Raw genomic sequence first — 19,598 nt, 5'->3', positions numbered from 1 at the left:
CAGGTGGCACTTCACAAACTCTTTTCAGGCACCCCCTCCAGGATCATGTACATGCCGCAGCTTCCACATCCAGTCATCCTCATTGTGTCTTTCACTGTTATCTCTGTATCAGTCATAGCCTTCCCACCTAAAGCCTGGTAGTCAACACAACACAAACCCCCAGCAGGCACCAGACCACCACCCTATCCCTTAACTAGCTTGTCAGTTCCTCTGTCTTAGTCTCCCCTGCAACCTCCTCCAACAGAACTCCCACTGAAACTCCCCTGTTTGCTGGCCGCTGCAGCTGTCTGTGCCGCTGCCTGACTGGCTGGCTACTTATATAGGACCCCTAATCAGGTAAGCCCCGCCCCCTAGTCAGGGCTCCGCTGCTCTCCCAGCACACTGCCCCTAGCAGCCTACACACATACTACACAATACAATCCACAAACTACAAAAACCTGCTCCAGGCAGGCAGTGTGCTGAGCAGGACCGGCGGCCGGGCCTACGGCTGGCAGCAGTGTGCCACTAAAAATCGGTTCACATGTTGCCTTTGGTACATGTGCTGCAGGTTGCCAACCCCTGTTCTAGGTTTTCACATTGTGCTCATTGCCATAGTTGAGCATTTAGTCCTCAGTCCCAAGAATAGACTCTTTAAAAACTTAAATGCAGAGGTGAAGATTTTTTGGTGGAATATTTCTCTCTTCTGACATAATACCAGCATTTCAGTAAACAAAACAAAGCCATCCGAGGCCCTGTCCCTCCCATTGATGGGTGGGGAAAGGTCTTGAGGAGGCAGAAATTGGGATTTTGTTCTAACAAAACTAATATACTTGATTTTTCCATCTTATAGAATGTGGAGTAGCACATTCTGAACAGAGAAAGAAACAGTTGGTCCTTTATAGATATAGAAAATTTTGCTTTAATCCTGATTATTTTTTTTTGTTCCCACAAAAATCAAATCTGTCACAGGTGGCTAATTTGCTTGTTGTTTTAGGCCTAGTTTTGGGTGTGTTGGCACTCTTGCACGCCTGTTGCAATGCTTATGTCTCATTTTCAGAAGTGACTTAGGCACCAAAGTCAGCTAAGCATTGCTACATTGAGTGCAACAACACTTATACCTTTAAAAAACTGGGCCTTAATCCATGCCCCCCCCTCCCCCAAAAAAGATTGTTTTTAAGGTAAAGAAAAAAGTGAATAAACTACCATGGCCAGAGATAATAAACAGGCTAATGCACATTTTCTTCCTCTTTTCAAACAAAGTAGCAAAGGAATAAAGAGTGTATGGGGGATCTAATAAGCAACTAACCTCTTGTTTTGGTGAGGTTTGAAACTTTAATCATTGATCCAATTTAATCTAACAATGTAGCAATTTTGTAATTAAGGTGGCACTGAGAATTGCATTTAAAACAAGATTAAAATTCGTTTTATTTCACACTTCCATGATTGAATTAATCTCTATATTTTAACACAATAACCCTTTCTTTAGCCAACAAACTTTTGAAAGTAGGGAAATAAGTTCTTTCCCTTACCACCTCTTCCTGCACTGCAAGAGCTGTTCTTTAGCCAATCTACCCCACTTCAGCAGCACTGGCAGGAAGGCAGGGAGATAAGCATGTGTGTGACCTGCCTACCCATGGGGAATGGACCAGTGTGCTGGGAGTAGTGTATTCAGGTGGGAGTGTTGAGGAAAAGAGCAAACTTTTTGGAGGAAAGGGCATGGGGAAGCACTAGTATTTTGCTGCCTTTTCCCCTGTCATAGCTCTGAAGTCTGCTCTACACTTAAAACAAAGACCAATCTAGCTACAGGCCCATGAAAGTTTTCATGCTTTGTGCAGTGTAGTTAAGATGACCTAACCCCCATTGTACGTGCAGCTAGGCTGTCAGATTTATTTTTTGTCCTAGCTGCTGTTGCCTCTCAAATAGGTTTATTTACAACAGCAATGGAAAAAACTCTTCTGTCACTGTAGAGTGTTTATGCCACAATGGCTTAGCTGCAATGCTATAGTTGTGTCACTGTAGCCCTTGTAGTGTAGACATACCTTCTAACAAGCCACAGAAGGTTTGTAGGCTGGGAAAGCCAAAGGGTTGCTAATTTGTCATCTTCTGTTTTCTCCTGAAACACAGACCTCTGTCTCCTTCACTCTCTGCCTTGCCTCTGTCAAACCTTAGTCCCAGATTTGGACCTTAGCGTCCAAAATGTGGGGGTTAGCATGAAAACCTCCAAGCTTAGTTACCAGCTTGGACCTGGTACTTGCTGCCACCACCCAAAAAATTAGTGTTTTGGGGCACTCTGGTCCCCCTGAAAAACCTTCCCTGGGGACCCCAAGACCCAAATCCCTTGAGTCTTACAACAAAGGGAAATAAATCTTTTCCCTTCCCCCCTCCAGGTGCTCCTGGAGAGATACACAGACACAAGCTCTGTGAATCTAAACAGAGGGAGTCCACCCTCTGTAATTCCAATCCTGGAAACAAAAGCACTTTCCTCTTCACCCAGAGGAAATGCAAAATCAGACTAGTAAATCCAACACACATAGATCTCCCTCTGACTTCTTCCTCCCACCAATTCCCTGGTGAGTACAGACTCAATTTCCCTGAAGTTTCCCAGAAAAGAAAAACTCCAACAGGTCTCAAAAAGAAAACTTTAAATAAAAAAGAAAGAAAAATACATACAAATAGTCTTTCTGCATTAAGGTGACAAATACAGGGTCAATTGCTTAAAAGAATATTGAATAAACAGCCTTATTCAAAAAGAATACAATTCAAAGCACTCCAGCAACTATATTCATGTAAATACCAAAGAAAAGAAACCATATAACTTACTCCTTGATCTCTTTGTCTTTACAACTAGGAAACAGAAGCTTAGAAAGTAAAACTACTTCTCCAAAGCTCAGAGACAGCAGGCAGACAGAAAACAAAGACTCAGACACAAACTCCCTCCACCCAGAGTTGAAAAAATCCTGTTTTCTGATTGGTCCTCTGGTCAGGTGCTCAGATTACTTCTTTCCAGGTGAAAGAGATGTTAACCCTTAGCTATCTGTTTATGACACGCCACCCAAATTGCAGACAGTGGGGAAGCTCACTGGCGGCGATTTCCTTCTAGAACTTGAAAATAAACAGATTAATACAACACATGCACCTTTACATATACCACTAACAGACTTCTACATGGTAAGAACACTTTTTAACTACTGGATTCTGGGAAACTCTCACGGGAGAGTGCATCAGCTACTTTGTTAGAAGCTCCTGAGATGTGCTGAATTTCAAAATCAAAATCTTGGAGAGCTAAACTCCAACGAAGAAGTTTCTTGTTGTTCCCCTTGGCAGTCTGAAGCCACTTTAGCGCAGCATGGTCAGTTTGTAGTTTGAACCGCCGTCCCCAAACATATGGGCGTAGCTTTTCCAGGGCGTACACAATGGCATAGCATTCCTTTTCACTGACTGACCAGTGACTTTCCCTTCTAGACAGTTTCTTGCTGAGAAACACGACAGGATGGAAGTTGTGATTCGTTGCTTCCTGCATGAGCACTGCTCCTATACCCCGCTTAGATGCATTCGTGGTTACTAGGAATGGCTTGTCAAAAGTCCGGGGCCCTGAGCACAGGGTCAGACATGAGCATTGCCTTAAGCTGGGTAAAGGCCTTTTGACACTTATCAGTTCACTTAACTGCATTTGGCTGGGTCTTTTTGGTCAGGATCGGTCAGTGGGGCAGCAATTTGGCTGTAGTGTGGTACAAATTGCCTGTAGTATTCGGCCAAGCCTAAGAAGGATTGGACCTGCTTCTTGGACCGTGGGACAGGCCACTTTTGGATAGCATTCACCTTGGTCTGTAGGGGGTTTATGGTTCTCTGACCCACCTGGTGCCCCAGGTAAGTCACTTTGTTTTGGCCTATTTGACACTTTTTGGCCTTAACAGTTAGTCCGGCCTGCCTGATGCGCTCAAAGATCTTTTCCAGGTGTAGTAGGTGTTCGGGCCAGGAGTCTGAAAAAATGGCCACATCATCGAGGTAGACAACTGCAAATTCTCCCAGTTCAGCTAGTAGACCATCTACCAGCCTCTGGAAGGTGGCAGGTGCATTTCGAAGGCCGAAAGGAAGGACATTGAATTCATACACCCCCGCATGGGTGACGAATGCTGACCTCTCCTTGGCAGGTTCATCTAGCAGTACTTGCCAGTACCCCTTGGTTAAGTCTATTGTAGAGATGAACTGGGCACGTCCCAACTTCTCCAATAGCTCATCGGTGCATGGCATTGGATAGTTGTCCGGACGAGTTACCGCATTTAGCGTATGGTAGTCCACGCAAAAGCGAATTTCCCCATCTGGTTTGGGTACCAGAACCACTGGAGATGCCCATGCACTGGTAGATGAGCAGATTATACCCATCTGTAGCATGTTTTGGATCTTCCGTTCTATAGCAGCTTGGGCATGAGGAGACACCCGGTAGGGTGGGGTTCTAATGGGGTGAGCATTACCTGTGTCAATGGAGTGGTATGCCCGTTCAGTCCGTCCTGGGGTGGCTGAGAACAATGGGGCGAAGCTAGTGCACAGCTCCTTGATTTGTTGCCGCTGCAGGCGTTCCAGGGTGGTTGAGAGGTTCACCTCTTCCACGCCACCGTCTTTTTTCCCGTCGTAGTAGACACCGTCAGGCCACTCAGCATCATCTCCCTGGACTGTAAACTGACAAACCTGTAAGTCTCTGGAATAGAAAGGCTTGAGAGAATTAACATGGTACACTCTGGGCTTTAGTGAGGAATTGGGAAATGCTATGAGATAGTTCACAGTTCCCAGGCGCTCTTGGACCATGAATGGCCCTTCCCATGATGCTTCCATCTTATGGGCCTGTTGCGCCTTCAAGACCATTACCTGGTCTCCTACCTTGAAGGAACGTTCTCTGGCATGTCTGTCATACCAGGCCTTTTGCTCTTCCTGAGCATCCTTTAGGTTCTCTCTAGCAAGGGCTAAAGAGTGTCAGAGGGTGCTTTGTAGGTTGCTTACAAAGTCCAGAATGTTAGTTCCTGGAGAAGGCGTAAACCCCTCCCATTGCTGCTTCACCAACTGTAATGGCCCCTTAATCTCGTGACCATACACAAGTTCAAATGGTGAAAACCCTAAACTGGGATGTGGTACAGCCCTGTAGTCAAACAGCAACTGCTGCAACACTAGGTCCCAATTATTGGAGAATTCGTTGATGAATTTTGTATCATGGCCCCCAAAGTTCCATTGAACCTTTCCACCAGGCCATTGGTTTGATGGTGGTACTGGGGTGGCAACCAAGTGATTCACCCCATGAGTTTCCCACAGTTTTTCCATGGTCCCTGCCAGGAAATTAGATCCTGAATCTGTAAGGATGTCGGAGGGCCAACCTACCCTGGCAAAGATGTCTGTTAGGGCCAGGCACACAGTGTTAGCCCTGGTGTTGCCTAGAGCTACTGCCTCCGGCCATCGGGTAGCAAAGTCCACTAAAGTCAGTACATACTGCTTTCCTTTGGGCGTCTTTTTTGGGAAAGGGCCCAGAATATCCACAGCTACTCGCTGAAATGGGACCTCAATTATAGAGAGTGGCTGGAGAGGGGCCTTGACCTGGTCTTGAGGCTTTCCCACTCTTTGGCATACCTCACAAGACCGGACATACTTGGCAACGTCCTTGCCCATCCCCTCCCAATGGAAGGACTTCCTCAACCGGTCCTTGGTTCTGTTCACCCCAGCATGGCCACTGGGATGATCATGGGCTAAGCTTAAAAGCTTCCCCCGGTACTTAGTTGGAACCACCAACTGTTTTTGCGGCTGCCATTCTTCCGGTGTCCAACAGAAAGAATCTCCTTGTATAAAAGTCCTTGGTCTATAACAAACCGGGATCGATTAGAAGAGCTGAGAGGCGGTGGGGTGCTCCGTGCCGCCGCCCACGCTTTCTGAAGGCTGTCATCTGCTTCCTGCTCAGTCTGGAACTGTTCCCTAGAGGCTGGGGTCACCAGTTTTTCCTCAGACTGTGGACTTGAGCTTGGTCCCTCTGGAAGCAATGTAGGTGATGGGGTGGTTTCCGTTGCTGGTGAACCGCTCTCCGCTGGTGCACCTGAGGGTATTTCAGGCTCTGGCTGAGCCTTTTGGGTATGGCTGTCTGTTGCTTCTGCCAGTTCTGGCTTGCTGGCGCCCTCTGGCGTTGAGTTTGAAGATGTGGTTGTGGTTGCACTTGCTGGTGCTGGTTGCTGTTCCAGTTCCGGACCTGGGACTGGAGGTGCTGTGGCGGTTTCAATGGTTGGCATGGTATCCGGGTCCACTACCTCTGTCTGGGTCTCTGGTAACACAGACGGGGCCTCTGTGAACGGCTCAGGAACAGGAATGGGTCTGGAAGCTTGCCTGGTTTGGCTACGTGTAACCATTCCCACTCTCTTGGCCCGCTTCACCTGGTTGGCCAAGTCTTCCCCCAGTAGCATGGGAATAGGATAATTGTCATAGACTGCAAAAGTTCACATTCCTGACCAGCTTTGTACTGGACAGGCAGTTGAGCTGTAGGCAAGTCTACCGCTTGTGACATGGAGGGGTAAATTGTCACTTGGGCCTTTGGGTTGATGAATTTGGGGTCTACGAAGGATTGGTGGATAGCTGACACTTGTGCCCCCGTGTCTTTTCACACAGTAACCTTCTTTGCACCCACTCTTAAATTTTCCCTTCGCTCCAAGGGTATTTGAGAGGCATCTGGGCCTGGGGATCTTTGGTGTGATGGTGGTGTAATGAGTTGCACTCGCATGGTGTTCTTGGGACAGTTGGCCTTGATATGTCCCAGTTCATTACACTTAAAGCATCTTCCATCTGATGGGTCAGTGGGCCGAGGTGAGTTACTGGAGACTGGTGAGGTGGAAGAATCGGGCGTCTGTGGCTTTACTTGGGTTGTAGGTGGGGTTTTTGGCTGTCCTCGGTTGTAGGGTTTATGGTCGGTGTGCCCCCTGGGGTATTCGTTCCCCTTGACCGTAGCTTTTTTGCTTTCTGCCACTTCCATCCATCTGGCTCCAATCTCCCCCGCCTCAGCGAGATTTTTGGGTTTTCCATCTTGTATGTACCATGTTATGTCCTCAGGAACACCATCCAAGAACTGCTCCATTTGTATGAGGAGGTGCAGTTCTTCCAAGGTTTTAACATTGTGTCCTGATATCCAGGCCTCATAATTTTTCCCAACGTAGTAGGCGTGTTTGGGAAATGACACATCTGGTTTCCACTTTTGGGTTCTGAAACGTCGACGGGCATGATCCGGGGTTATCCCCATTCTGTATCTGGCCTTGGTTTGAAAAAGTTTATAGTCGTTCATGTTCTCTTTAGGCATTTCAGCTGCCACCTCTGCTAAAGGTCCACTGAGCTGTGGCCTCAATTCTACCATGTACTGGTCTTCAGGGATGCTGTACCCAAGACAGGCTCTTTCAAAATTTTCCAAGAAGGCCTCGGTGTCATCACCTGCCTTGTAAGTGGGAAATTTCCTGTGCTGTGGAACGATAATTGGCGCAGGGTTGTTAGGGTTGGCTGTGTTTTGCTTAGCCTTTTCTAATTCCATGGCCTGGCGGTGGGCTTCCCTCTGGAGTTCCAGCTGTTTTTGGTGGTCTGCATCTTTGGCTGCTTGCTCTCTTTTGTAGGCTGCCTCTCTTTCTCTTTCTCTCAGCTCCATCTCTTGTAGTCTTTTTTTCCAGTTCTCGCCTGTGTTCAGCTTCTTTGATTTGTTCTTCGGCCTCCATTTTTGTCTTGGTAGGCATGGTTCCTGTTTTCTTGTGTTGGGGTGCCCTCCGGTGTTTATCTTCTGAACTGCAGGCTCTGTTGCCTCCTGGGGTCTGCCTAGCAACAGGGCTTTTGCCCTTTGTTTCCAGTGTAAAGCAAACCAGAAAAAACACTTTATTTGCATGTATATAGTGCTGGTAATTGACTCCTAATGGGAGTGCTATTGTGTGACAAAAGACCCTTAACAGCCTCTTAATGGCTTCTTGCTTACTATGCAAGCCACAAACTGCCAGAGAGAGCAGAAAAAAAAATTCTCTCTGGTTCCCTTTTAAAACCAAACTGTTTCTCTCTGCTAAAAAGCCCTTAGCAGAGAAAAGAAAAATATAATATTCCTACTGGCTTTTGGATTCTGTCTATCCCGTAACCGCTGCCACTCATGTCAAACCTTAGTCCCAGATTTGGACCTTAGCGTCCAAAATATGGGGGTTAGCATAAAAACCTCCAAGCTTAGTTACCAGCTTGGACCTGGTACTTGCTGCCACCACCCAAAAAATTAGAGTGTTTTGGGGCACTCTGGTCCCCCTGAAAAACCTTCCCTGGGGACCCCAAGACCCAAATCCCTTGAGTCTTACAACAAAGGGAAATAAATCTTTTCCCTTCCCCCCCCCTCCAGGTGCTCCTGGAGAGATACACAGAAGCAACCTCCGTGAATCTAAGCAGAGGGAGTCCACCCTCTGTAATTCCAGTCCTGAAAACAAAAGCACTTTCCTCTTCACCCAGAGGGAATGCAAAATCAGACTAGTAAATCTAACACACAGAGATCTCCCTCTGACTTCTTCCTCCCACCAATTCCGTGGTGAGTACAGACTCAATTTCCCTGAAGTTTCCCAGAAAAGAAAACTCCAACAGGTCTCAAAAAGAAAGAAAAATACATACAAATGGTCTCTCTGTATTAAGGTGACAAATACAGGGTCAATTGCTTAAAAGAATATTGAATAAACAGCCTTATTCAAAAAGAATACAATTCAAAGCACTCCAGCAACTATAGACATGTAAATACATGATCTCTGTACTCACAACTTGGAAACAGAAGATTAGAGAGCAGGAAATAGAAATCACTCCTCATAGCTGAGAGAAAAGCAGGCAGACAGACAAAGACTCAGACACAAACTCCCTCCACCCAGAGTTGAAAAAATCCTGTTTTCTGATTGGTCCTCTGATCAGGTGCTCAGATTACTTCTTTCCAGGTGAAAGAGATGTTAACCCATAGCTATCTGTTTATGACAGCCTCCTCTTCTCCTTACAGCCTGTCGTACTTCCTTGCTCCCTACTATGATCCCAGCCCAGTCCTCCTCATCAGTTCCCCTCTCTGGCCACCATTATGTCCTCCAGCCACTGCTGCCTGGCCACAATCCATCATGATCTCTATTGCCAATCAAATCCTGCTTTCCATCCCTTGGCTACAAAGCTAATATGTTAATATTTAAAAAGGGCAAGGAAATGACCTGGATAACTATAGGCTAGTCAGCCTGCAATCAGTCGATCCTGGATAAAATAATGGAACAGCTGATATGGGACTAATTCAATAAAGAATTAAAGGACGGTAATTAATGCCAATCAACATGGGTTTATGGAAAATAGCCTTTGTCTAATTTTATCTCTTTTGGTGAGACTACAAGTTTGGTTGATAAAGGTAATAGTGGTGATCTATATTTACAGCTCTGAAAGGTATTTTACTGGGTACTGCACGACATTTTGATTAAAAAACCAGAATGATACCTGGTACACATTACATGGATTAAAAACTGACAGGTCTAAAAATATTATTGTAAATAGAGAACTATAAAAATGACACACAAATTGACGGTGGTAAATAATTAAGAGAATAGGTCACTAATACGGAGAAATCTAGATCACTTGATAAGCTGCGCAAAAGCAAACTATGCATTTTCATACAGCTACATATAAATGAGTTAATCTAGGAATAAAGAATGTAGGCCATACATACAGGATGGCAGACTCTATTCTGTTGTCAAGACTGATTCCCAACTCTGGCACTTCGATTCTAAAAATTAATACTGGCCACTCCAGGCTTGTATTAAACTCCGAAGATTACAGCTTTTCTCTGACCTTGGATGGGTAGATGCTGCCACCACCCAAGTGCAAAAAATCCCTTTTGGAACCCAGGAGGGTGCACTTGGGAATTCCTTCCTGTAGGGTACCCTCAAGCCCTTTCATGTCCCCTTCATGAAAGAGCTGAAAAAGAAAACAAAGGAAACCAGTTGTTGCCACCAGCTAATTAAACAACCTATGCACAAACCTCATAGGGACAGACAAATCCAATCCCGTTCTTTTTTTTTTTTTTTTAAGTAAATTTTATTAAGAACAAAAAGAGAGAATACATCTGGAATTAGGCTTTTTGCTAGGTTTAAAAAAAAATTACAAAGATTAAGCATCAAGATAGCTTCTTGAGGTCCAGTTTAAAGGTTACAAGCAAAACAAAAGCATGTTGAGTTAGCACAGAGGAGTCCACAAGCCGTAAAGAAATGAGAGAAACCTAATTATGTCTTCCTAGACATTTCCTGATCTACTTACGTATCTGGGGTTTAAAATGAGTATAATATAATAATAGGAGATATATCTATCTCCTAGAACTGGAAGGGGCCTTGAAAGGTCATTGAGTCCAGCCCCCGCCTTCACTAGCAGGACCAAGTACTGATTTTTGCCCCAGATCCCTAAGTGGCCTCATCAAGGATTGAATTTACAACCCTGGGTTTAGCAGACCAATGCTCAAACCACTGAGCTACCCCTCCATGATCTGATGATTTTCATACCTGGCCCAAGCATTTACAACATACTTCCAGCCCTGTCTTTCCTCCATCCTCTCTCTCCGGAGAACAACACAGACAGACAAAGGGAAACTTTTTTCCCCCCAATTTTAAGAGGTTCTAGCCTTCCCATTGGCTCTTTTGGTCAGATGCCCACTCCTTTCATTTTACCTATAGATGTTTTAAACCCTTTACAGGTAAAGCAAGTAGAGAACAGCTACTAACAGGGATTTTATAAAAGCAGCAAAGAATCCTGTGGCACCTTATAGACTAACAGATGTTTTGGAGCATGAGCTTTTGTGGGTGAATACCCACTTCGTCAGATACATGTAGTGGAAATTTCCAGGGGCAGGTAGGTAGGTGTGTGTGTGTGTGTGTGTGTATATATATAATATATGTATATATATATATATAATATTATGCATGCAAGCAGGAAGCAAGCTAGAAATAAGGAGGTTAGTTCAATCAGGGAGGATGAGGCCCTGTTCTAGCAGTTGAGGTGTGAAAACCAAGGGAGGAGAAATTGGTTTTGTAGTTGGCAAGCCATTCACAGTCTTTGTTTAATCCTGAGCTGATGGTGTCAAATTTGCAGATAAACTGACGCTCAGCAGTTTCTCTTTGAAGTCTGGTCCTGAAGTTTTTTTGCTTCAGGATGGCCACCTTAAGATCTGCTATTGTGTGGCCAGGGAGGTTAAAGTGTTCTCCTACAGATTTTTGTATATTGCCATTTCTAATATCTGATTTGTGTCCGTTTATCCTTTTCCGTAGAGACTGTCCAGTTTGGCCGATGTACATAGCAGAGGGGCATTGCTGGCATATGATGGCGTATATTACATTGGTGGACATGCAGGTGAATGAACCGGTAATGGTGTGGCTGATCTGGTTAGGTCCAGTGATGGTGTCGCTGGTGTAGGTATGTGGGCAGAGTTGGCATCAAGGTTTGTTGCATGGATTGGTTCCTGAGCTAGAGTTACTATGGTGCGATGTGCAGTTACTGGTGAGAATATGTTTCAGGTTGGCAGGTTGTCTGTGGGCGAGGAGGGATTTTATGGCTGGCTGCCCATAAAAGGGAGCTCCCCACCTCTCTCATTTCTCGCATCTGGAAAGCAGATCAGGAAGTCATGTTGGATAATCAGCTGAACATCCGCTCCCAGTGTGACGCTGTATCTAAAAGGGCTAATGCAGTACTGGGCGTTTATAAACAGAAGTATCTCAAACAGGAGTAAAGAAGTTATTTTACCTCTGTATTTCACACTGGCATGACTGCTGCTGGAATACTGTGTCCAGTTTTGATGTCCACTATTCAAGAATGATGTTAATAAATTGGAGATGGTTCAGAGAAAAGCCACAAGAATGAATAAAGGATTAGAAAACCTGCCATTTAGTACAGAATTGATGAGTTCAATCTATTTAGTTTAATATAGAGAAGGTTAAGGAGTGACTTGATCTTAACTGCATGGGGAGTTTAACTACATGGGGAGCAAATATTTGATGATTGGCTCTTAAATCTTGCAGAGAAAGGCATTAATGTGGTCAAATGGCTGGAAGTTGAAGATAAACAAATTCAAACAAAATGAGGCCTATTTTTTTTAACAGTGCAAGTAATTAACCATTGATACAATTTACCAATGGATGGATTCTCCATCACTGGCAATTTTTAGATCAAGATTGGAAATTATTTTAGGAGATACGCTGTGATAAAGGGGAAAGTCCATCTTGCCCAGTATCCTCTCTTCTGACAGTAGCGAATGCCAGATGCTTCAGTTGGAATGAACAGAGAGGGTAGTGGGAAAGTAACTGAAATAGTTTCCTCGTGGATTGTATTTTCCAAATGGACAATCTACCCTAAATGTTCAATTATGGAGGGACAATCTACACATTCCTATATTTGCTTTCTACAACCAACTCTCTGTATAACTTTTCATGAGTGATGTACCTGAGTGTTCAGATTCTAATACACCTCTGCCTCGATATAACGGTGTCCTTGGGAGCCAAAAAGTCTTACTGCATTATAGGTGAAACCGTGTTATATTGAACTTGCTTTGATCCACCCGAGTGCGGCCCCCCCGCCCCCCCTGAGCACTGCTTTACCGCGTTATATCCAAATTTGTGTTATATCGGGTGACGTTATATCGAGATAGCAGTGTATCTAAACTGTATTGTTAAATTTATTCACCTTAATTTGAGTTATTGCTGATCATGCTCTCTATATATCTTATGACTTTTTAAAACAAACTTTGTATTATGGATAATCTAAGCACTACACCCAGATGTGCAGACACTCTCTTTTCTTAACCTGTGTATTATATACTTTCTTTTAATGTTGGCTTTAATAAAAATTTTAAATTGAGTGATCCATCCTCTGTCGTGTGGTCTCAGCCTCTGGAAGTCAGTCATTTATAGACCTATCCTCCATGAACTTCTGATTTATTTTTTTTTTAAAACGATTTATACTGTTGGCCTTCATAGCAGCCTCTGGCAATGATTTCCACAGGTTGACTATATTGTGTGAAGAAGTACTTCTTTGTTTGTGTTAAACCAGCTGCCTATTAATTTCATTGGGTGACTCATGGTTCCTGTGTTATGCAAAGGGGTAAATATCACTTCCTTATTCATTTTCTCCCCATATTTCATGATTTTATAGGCCTCCTCTGTTGTAAGTACTGGAGCTACAGGAGGGAACAGTTCCTCCAATTAAAATAATCTATTAGTTATTGAAACAACAATTTACAGTTTATTATATGGAAGACTTCTGAGAGGTCCAAAATGGCCAACTGACACAGATTTAAAAAACAGCAGAATGGTCTTTACCCTGTGCAATGCATTCTGGACTCAAGAGGAAGACTGAAAATTACCCAGAATGTTCTGGGTGTCAGAATGTAACTTGAACTGAACAACAGCTGCCTTCTCAACAGTCCTCCAAACTCCATTTTGTTAGGAAGGAGGACATGCGCTAATGAAATGTTAGAGAAATTTTTACCAAGTGATAGAAGAGAGTTTAGTTTTATCTAACTTCAGTTTATATAATTGGATATATATACTACCAAACAAAGCCATTGCAATGGGTGAAATACTGGAGTCCTGCAAAGTAATGAATTTCTCATATGGAGATGGAAAAATTAAGATAGTTCAAAAGTGAGGTAAACTTAGAAGGGTTTATTATCTTTTCTCAATTCTATCCCATGGGTGGATGCAAGCATAGGTAGATGTGGAGAGTTGATTGATCTCTCTGGCACCATTAAGGAGAAATTCTGAGATTTAAACTGTAAAAGTTCACTTCAGAAAGAAATTCACATGAAAAACAGTGGCAACGCTGTCTTAGCTACTTTGAAAACAGGAATATAATAAGTCGTCTTAGATAGTCAAATAATGGTTGTGACAAATACCAGTATTTTTATACAAGAAAATGGCATTTAACAAAACCTTTTTCTTTATTAGAAATAGTCTTCATGGGCCTGAGTATTTTAAAACTGTTCTCTAAGAAGTACAGCCTGGTGTTTTGTAGCATTAGTCTTCTGTTAAGGACTGTTAGAGAAAGATAAGAAAAAGACCTGCAACATTTTATCAGTGATAAGGAGAACTCTGCTAAGCAGCAGCTACTAAGACTTGTAGTGTTGTGTAAGACAGACATCAATTTGAACCTGTATTTATGTTTACATCTTTGTCTTATGTTCACGTATGCATGTTCTGTGGGATTGTGGAGTTACCCAGACACTATTTGTATTGTATTAGCATTCAAAGTCTCCAGTCAAAATTGGTGCTCCTTTAGGCTAGGCACTATACAAAGTAAGGGACGCTCTCTGTCCCAAAAGAGTTTACCATTGGGCTTGAAACAAGATTCAGCAAACAAACCAATAGGAGAGAAGTGCTGGGTAGAAGGAAAAAAGACAAATTAAAAATAATTGTTTTACATTGACTCATTATGTTCATAACTTGACTGTCTGAATAATTTAACATTTAAATAATCTCTGTATAAATGTCAGTAATTCCCACTGACTCCTTGTTTATTGTATGATTTCCTGTAGGCATCATGGTAGAAATGAGGAAAGTTTTGAAGGAGGAGGGTATGGTAGCTTTATAGAAAAGGTGCTCCATGCATGAAGGGCAAGGTGGAAGAATACATAGAGACTCTTGTGGGCGATGTGAACAAGTGGTGGTTGTGGCTTGCATCACTGGTGCAGTGAAAGGGTGAAATTTAAGACACAAGAGCAGATAACTAGAGAAGACAAATTGTAAGATGCCTTAAGGTGAGGTCAAGAAGCTTAAACCTCGTGTGGTAGAAAATGAGAAGCCAATGGAGAGGTTAAACAGGTGAGAAAAACGAGCAGGAGGATGACTTTTTATCAGTTATGTTTTTTTAAAATTGTTTTGGAGGTGTTGACATAAAAAATCGCTGTCAGATGTCTGGTCGTGTTACCGAGTTGGCCAATGAATCTTTAAAAAGGTCCATCATGGAACCTTTCCATGTAGTTAATGAAAAATTTTGAGAACCAGTTTGAGGGGGTGAGGTGCTGAGAGGAGAGATGGATATGCAGTCTCACAGATCCTTATGAAGCACTCCAGAGAATGAGAGCTAGAGAACTGCTATGCTAGACTCATCAGTTTTCTGACAAATGGATCAGTTTTAATTGGAGTGCATTTTCCGTATATAACTTCAAGTGATCACTGGTTTCTCACCTGGAGATCATGAGTATGTTGTCCACTCGAGCAGGTGGTGACCAATCCAGGGTGTCTGCCGTGGTTTCATTATACCAGGAAGCACAATTAATAGGTAAGAGAACTATTTTTGTTGTGTGGCTCACCACTGCACAGAAATGGTTGTCTAGCAGTGACCAAACCCATCACACGAAATGAATTGATAAGGTTTGAACAGGATTGGCAGTTAGGAAGGAGAGTGGATATGGGTGAGGAGACAGCTGATCAATCCGAACAATAAAAGAGGTAGAACAACTCTCTCCATTCTTTGACTTAGACAAAATAGACCTAAGACTGCACAGAAAGAACTCCCTTAAGCACTTGCCACCCGAAAGCTTATCTTATGCAGTCCTGTCCAGATAGTATGCTCAGGGCGTGACTGGGATGGGCCAATTGGCTGCTCTGCACAGTTTGCCCTCTAAGTCTTGCCCTGCTCTCACTTTAATCCAGAACGAGGTGATTACTCTAGTGGAGTGGACAGGGAAATTTGCTCGGCAGGGGAGAACCTCTGAAGGTACTAAAATAAGATTTTTGTTGGTTATCATCCTGCCTTGATGTAGCAAATGAGAGGATGTACGATAAGTCTGATCTGGCAGCAAGTTGGGAACAAGAAAACATCTATGTTTCAAATAGTATAGAAAGGTTAGACAGATAAAGATGCACCTACTGGAGTGAAATTGGGGCTGTCTTTGTTACCTACATCTCCTTATTCTAGTCTAGACATGCTCTTAGTTTGGTTTCTCGGAGTTCTCTTACAGCAACACAGGCAACTTGTTTAATTCACTTTTATTATCTCAAATAAGCAAAAATTAAACTTCAGAACTAAATATGAAAAGAACACTGCTAGAATTTTTTTGCAGCTGCAGCAGTTTAAAAGACTTCTTTGTTGAAATGACACTAAGGCTACGTCTACACTATAGCATAAAATCGAAATAACTTAAACTGGTTTTATAAAACCGATATTATAAAATCGATTTTATGCGTCCACACTAGGGCACATTAATTCGGTGGTGTGCGTCCATGGTCCTAGGCTACCATCGATTTCCGGAGCGTTGCACTGTGGGTACCTATCCCATAGTTCCTGTAGTCTTCCCTGACCCTTGGAATTATGGGTTACTACCCCAGTGCCTGATGGGGCAAAAATCACTGTCGTGGGTGGTTCTGGGTACAGCCTCACCCCTCCCTCCCTGAAAGCAGCAGACAACCATTTCGCGCCGTTTTTACTGGGTGAACTGAGCAAACGCCATAACACAGCAAACATGGACCCTGCTCAGCTCGCTAGCGCGATCGTGGACGTTGTAAACACCTGACGCATTCTCGTGCTGTCTATGGTGAACCTTGAACTGCAAACGCAGCAGAGGAGGAGGCAGCTACGGCAGCGCGGCGACGAGAGTGATGAGGACCTGGACACTGATTTCTCCCTAATTGTGGGCCCCTGTGCTTTGGAGTTCCTGATGGTAATGGGGGAGGTTCTACCCATTGATCACTGATTTTGGGCCCGGGAAAGAAGCACAGACTGGTGGGACCGCATAGTTTTGCAGGTGTGGGACGATTCGCAGTGGCTGCGGAACTTTCGCATGCGTAAGAGCACTTTCTTTGAACTTTGTGACTTGCTTTCCCCTGCCCTGAAACGCCATAATACCAGAATGAGAGCAGCCCTCACAGTGGAGAAGCGAGTGGCAATAGCCCTCTGGAAGCTTGCAATGCCAGACAGCTACCGGTCAGTCGGGAATCAATTTGGAGTGGGAAAATCTACTGTGGGGGCTGCTGCGTTGCAAGTAGCCAAAGCAATCATTAAGCTGCTGCTACGAAAGATTGTGACTCTGGGAAACGTGCAGGTCATAGTGGATGGCTTTGCTGCAATGGGATTCCCTAACTGTGGGGGGGCCATAGGTGGAACCCATATCCCTATCTTGGCACCGGAGCACCAGGGCACCCAGTACATAAACCGCAAGGGGTACTTTTCAATGGTGCTGCAAGCACTGGCGGATCACAAGGGACATTTCACCAACATCCACATGGGATGGCCAGGAAGGGTTCATGACGCTCGCGTCTTCAGAAGCACTGCTCTGTTTAAACAGCTGCAGCAAGGGACTTACTTCCCAGACTAGAAAATAACAGATGGGGATGTTGAAATGCCTGTCGTTATCCTGGGGGACCCAGCCTACCCCTTGATGCCATGGCTCATGAAGCCATACACAGGCAGCCTGGACAGTGGTCAGGAGCTGTTTAACTACAGGCTGAGCAAGTGCAGAATGGTGGTAGAATGTGCATTTGGCCGTTTAAAAGGCCGCTGGAGAACGTTACTCACTCGCTCAGACCTCAGCCAAACCAATGTCCCCTTTGTTATTGCTGCTTGCTGTGTGCTCCACAATCTCTGTGAAAGTAAGGGGGAGACCTTTCTGGCGGGGTGGGAAGCTGAGGCAAATCACCTGGCCGCTGATTACACGCAGCCAGACACCAGGGCGATTAGAAGAGCACACCAGGAAGCGGTGCGCATCAGAGAAGCCTTGAAAACGAGTTTCATCATGGGGCAGGGTACGGTGTGACTGCTGTGTTTGTTTCCCTTTCATGAACCTCCCCCCTTTATTGACTCCTCCTGCAAGCAACCTACCCCCCCCCTTCCATTACAGCTTGCTTATGGAAATAAAGTTACTATTGTTTAAAAAGCTTGTATTCTTTATTAAAAGTCATTCCCTGTAAGCAACCCACCCTCCCACTTCGTTTAAAAAGCATGTAATTATAAAAAGAGTAAGAGAAATAACAAGGTATCCCGGGAGTGGTTTGGGAGGAGGATAGGAGGGAAGAAAAAGGCCATTAATGTAATGACAGCCTTTTGGTTGGACTGTCCACGGGGGTGGAGTGGGCGGGTGCAGAAAGCCTTCCCCCACGCGTTCTTACACGTCTGGGTGTGGAAGATATGGAAAATGGTGAGTACTGAGGGTGGTTAAACATGGGCTGGAGCGGCACTCTGTGACCCCGCAGCTCTTCATGAAGATCCACCAGACGTCGGAGGACGTCAGTTTGATCGCGCAGCAGCTCCAGCGTTGCATCCCGCCACCGCAGATCTTCCTGCCTACACCTCTGATCTTCCTGCCGCCACATCTCATCTCGAGCGGGACTCCTGTCCTCACGTTGGTCCCGCCTGTCCTCACATTCACTGGCATCTTTCCTGTACTTTGCTACCACGTCCTTCCACTCCACCAGATGAGCTCTTTCATTGCGGGTTACTGCCATGATTTCTGTGAACATTTCATCTTGTGTCCTCTTCTTCCTCCGCCTTATCTGAGCTAGCCTTCGGGATGGAGTAGGGAGGCTTGAAAAATTTGCAGCTGCATGAGTGGGGGAAAATAGTGATAGAAGGATTATAAGAGATACATTTCACAGAACAATGGTTATACTCTTTCACAGTGAACTACACTATTCACCTTACATAGCACATGTCATTTCATTACAAGGTCGCATTTGGATTCTTTTAGTATTTAGTGCCTGCAGCTGTGGTGTAACAGATCAACACAGACGCAGGTCCGGGGATCACAATTCAGCTTGCATGCGGTCATGGTAAGGCCTACATCTAATCACCCCTCCTTTCTTCTCCCCCCCCCCCACCACGTGGCTAGTAGCTGGGAAGATTCCTGCTGGCCAAATGCTAAAAAGCACATCTTCTCCCAGTTCTTCTGCTTTTACAAGGAGCAGCAGACGACATACTCTACCCCTAAGGGAATTGTCTGTCCCCTTAATAAAATACATTAATTTTAACCAGGTTACCATGAACGATATCACTCTGCTGAGGATAACACAGAGAGAAAGAAATGATGCTTCTTGAATGCCAGCAATCACCGGGACCATACGCAGCTAGGCTTTGTCATGCAATGATACTCGATTACTTGCTACAGGCATGGCATGGTAAAGTGTCCTACCACGGTGGACGGAACAAGGCTGCCTTGCCCAGAAACCTTTTGCAAAGGCTGTTGGAGTACCTCCAGGAGTGCTTCATAGAGATGTCCCTGGAGGATTTCCGCTCCATCCCCAGACATGTTAACAGACTTTTCCAATAACTTTAATGCCAGCTAATGCATGCAAGCCCTCATGGCAAATCAATCATTAGTTTAAAAGCAAGCGTTTTTTATGTTTTATATTTACAAAGGTACACTCACCAGAGGTAGCTTCCATGGCTTCACTGTCTGGGCTAGTGGCTTGGAAGGGCAGGGACGGTAATTTCGTCTGGGTCACAAAAAGCTCCTGGCTGTTGGGGAGGAATGGAGTGCTGTGTGCTTTCAGCAAGCTCGTCCTCCTCTTCCTCCTTCTCATCTTCCCCCTCCGCTGAATCCTCATCCATGGGTGAGATTATAACCCCCACCTCAGAATCCACGGACAAGGGGGGGGTTGTGGTGGCAC

The 19,598-nt window shown here is 44.6% G+C and overlaps 1 protein-coding gene across 6 annotated transcripts in view; it reads left to right on the top strand.

The window, feature by feature from the left end:
* Window positions 1–19,598, top strand: part of AGO2 (argonaute RISC catalytic component 2) — a 139,622-nt gene that overhangs the window by 22,625 nt on the left and 97,399 nt on the right. The window contains exon 1 of one of the 6 annotated variants that reach the window (XM_030546417.1): window positions 11,334–11,355. The exons of 4 other annotated variants lie outside the window; for them this stretch is intronic. The gene's annotated coding sequence lies outside the window, so the exon portion shown is untranslated. Of the gene's footprint in view, window positions 1–11,333; window positions 11,356–11,396; window positions 11,419–19,598 lie in introns of those variants that run through there. One more of the 6 variants, XM_030546418.1, reaches the window with a different exon arrangement.

This window comes from Gopherus evgoodei, unplaced genomic scaffold (assembly GCF_007399415.2).
Source record: "Gopherus evgoodei ecotype Sinaloan lineage unplaced genomic scaffold, rGopEvg1_v1.p scaffold_44_arrow_ctg1, whole genome shotgun sequence".
In the NCBI taxonomy this organism is placed as follows: domain Eukaryota; kingdom Metazoa; phylum Chordata; order Testudines; family Testudinidae; genus Gopherus; species Gopherus evgoodei.
This window is presented reverse-complemented; position numbering and strand designations above follow the sequence as displayed.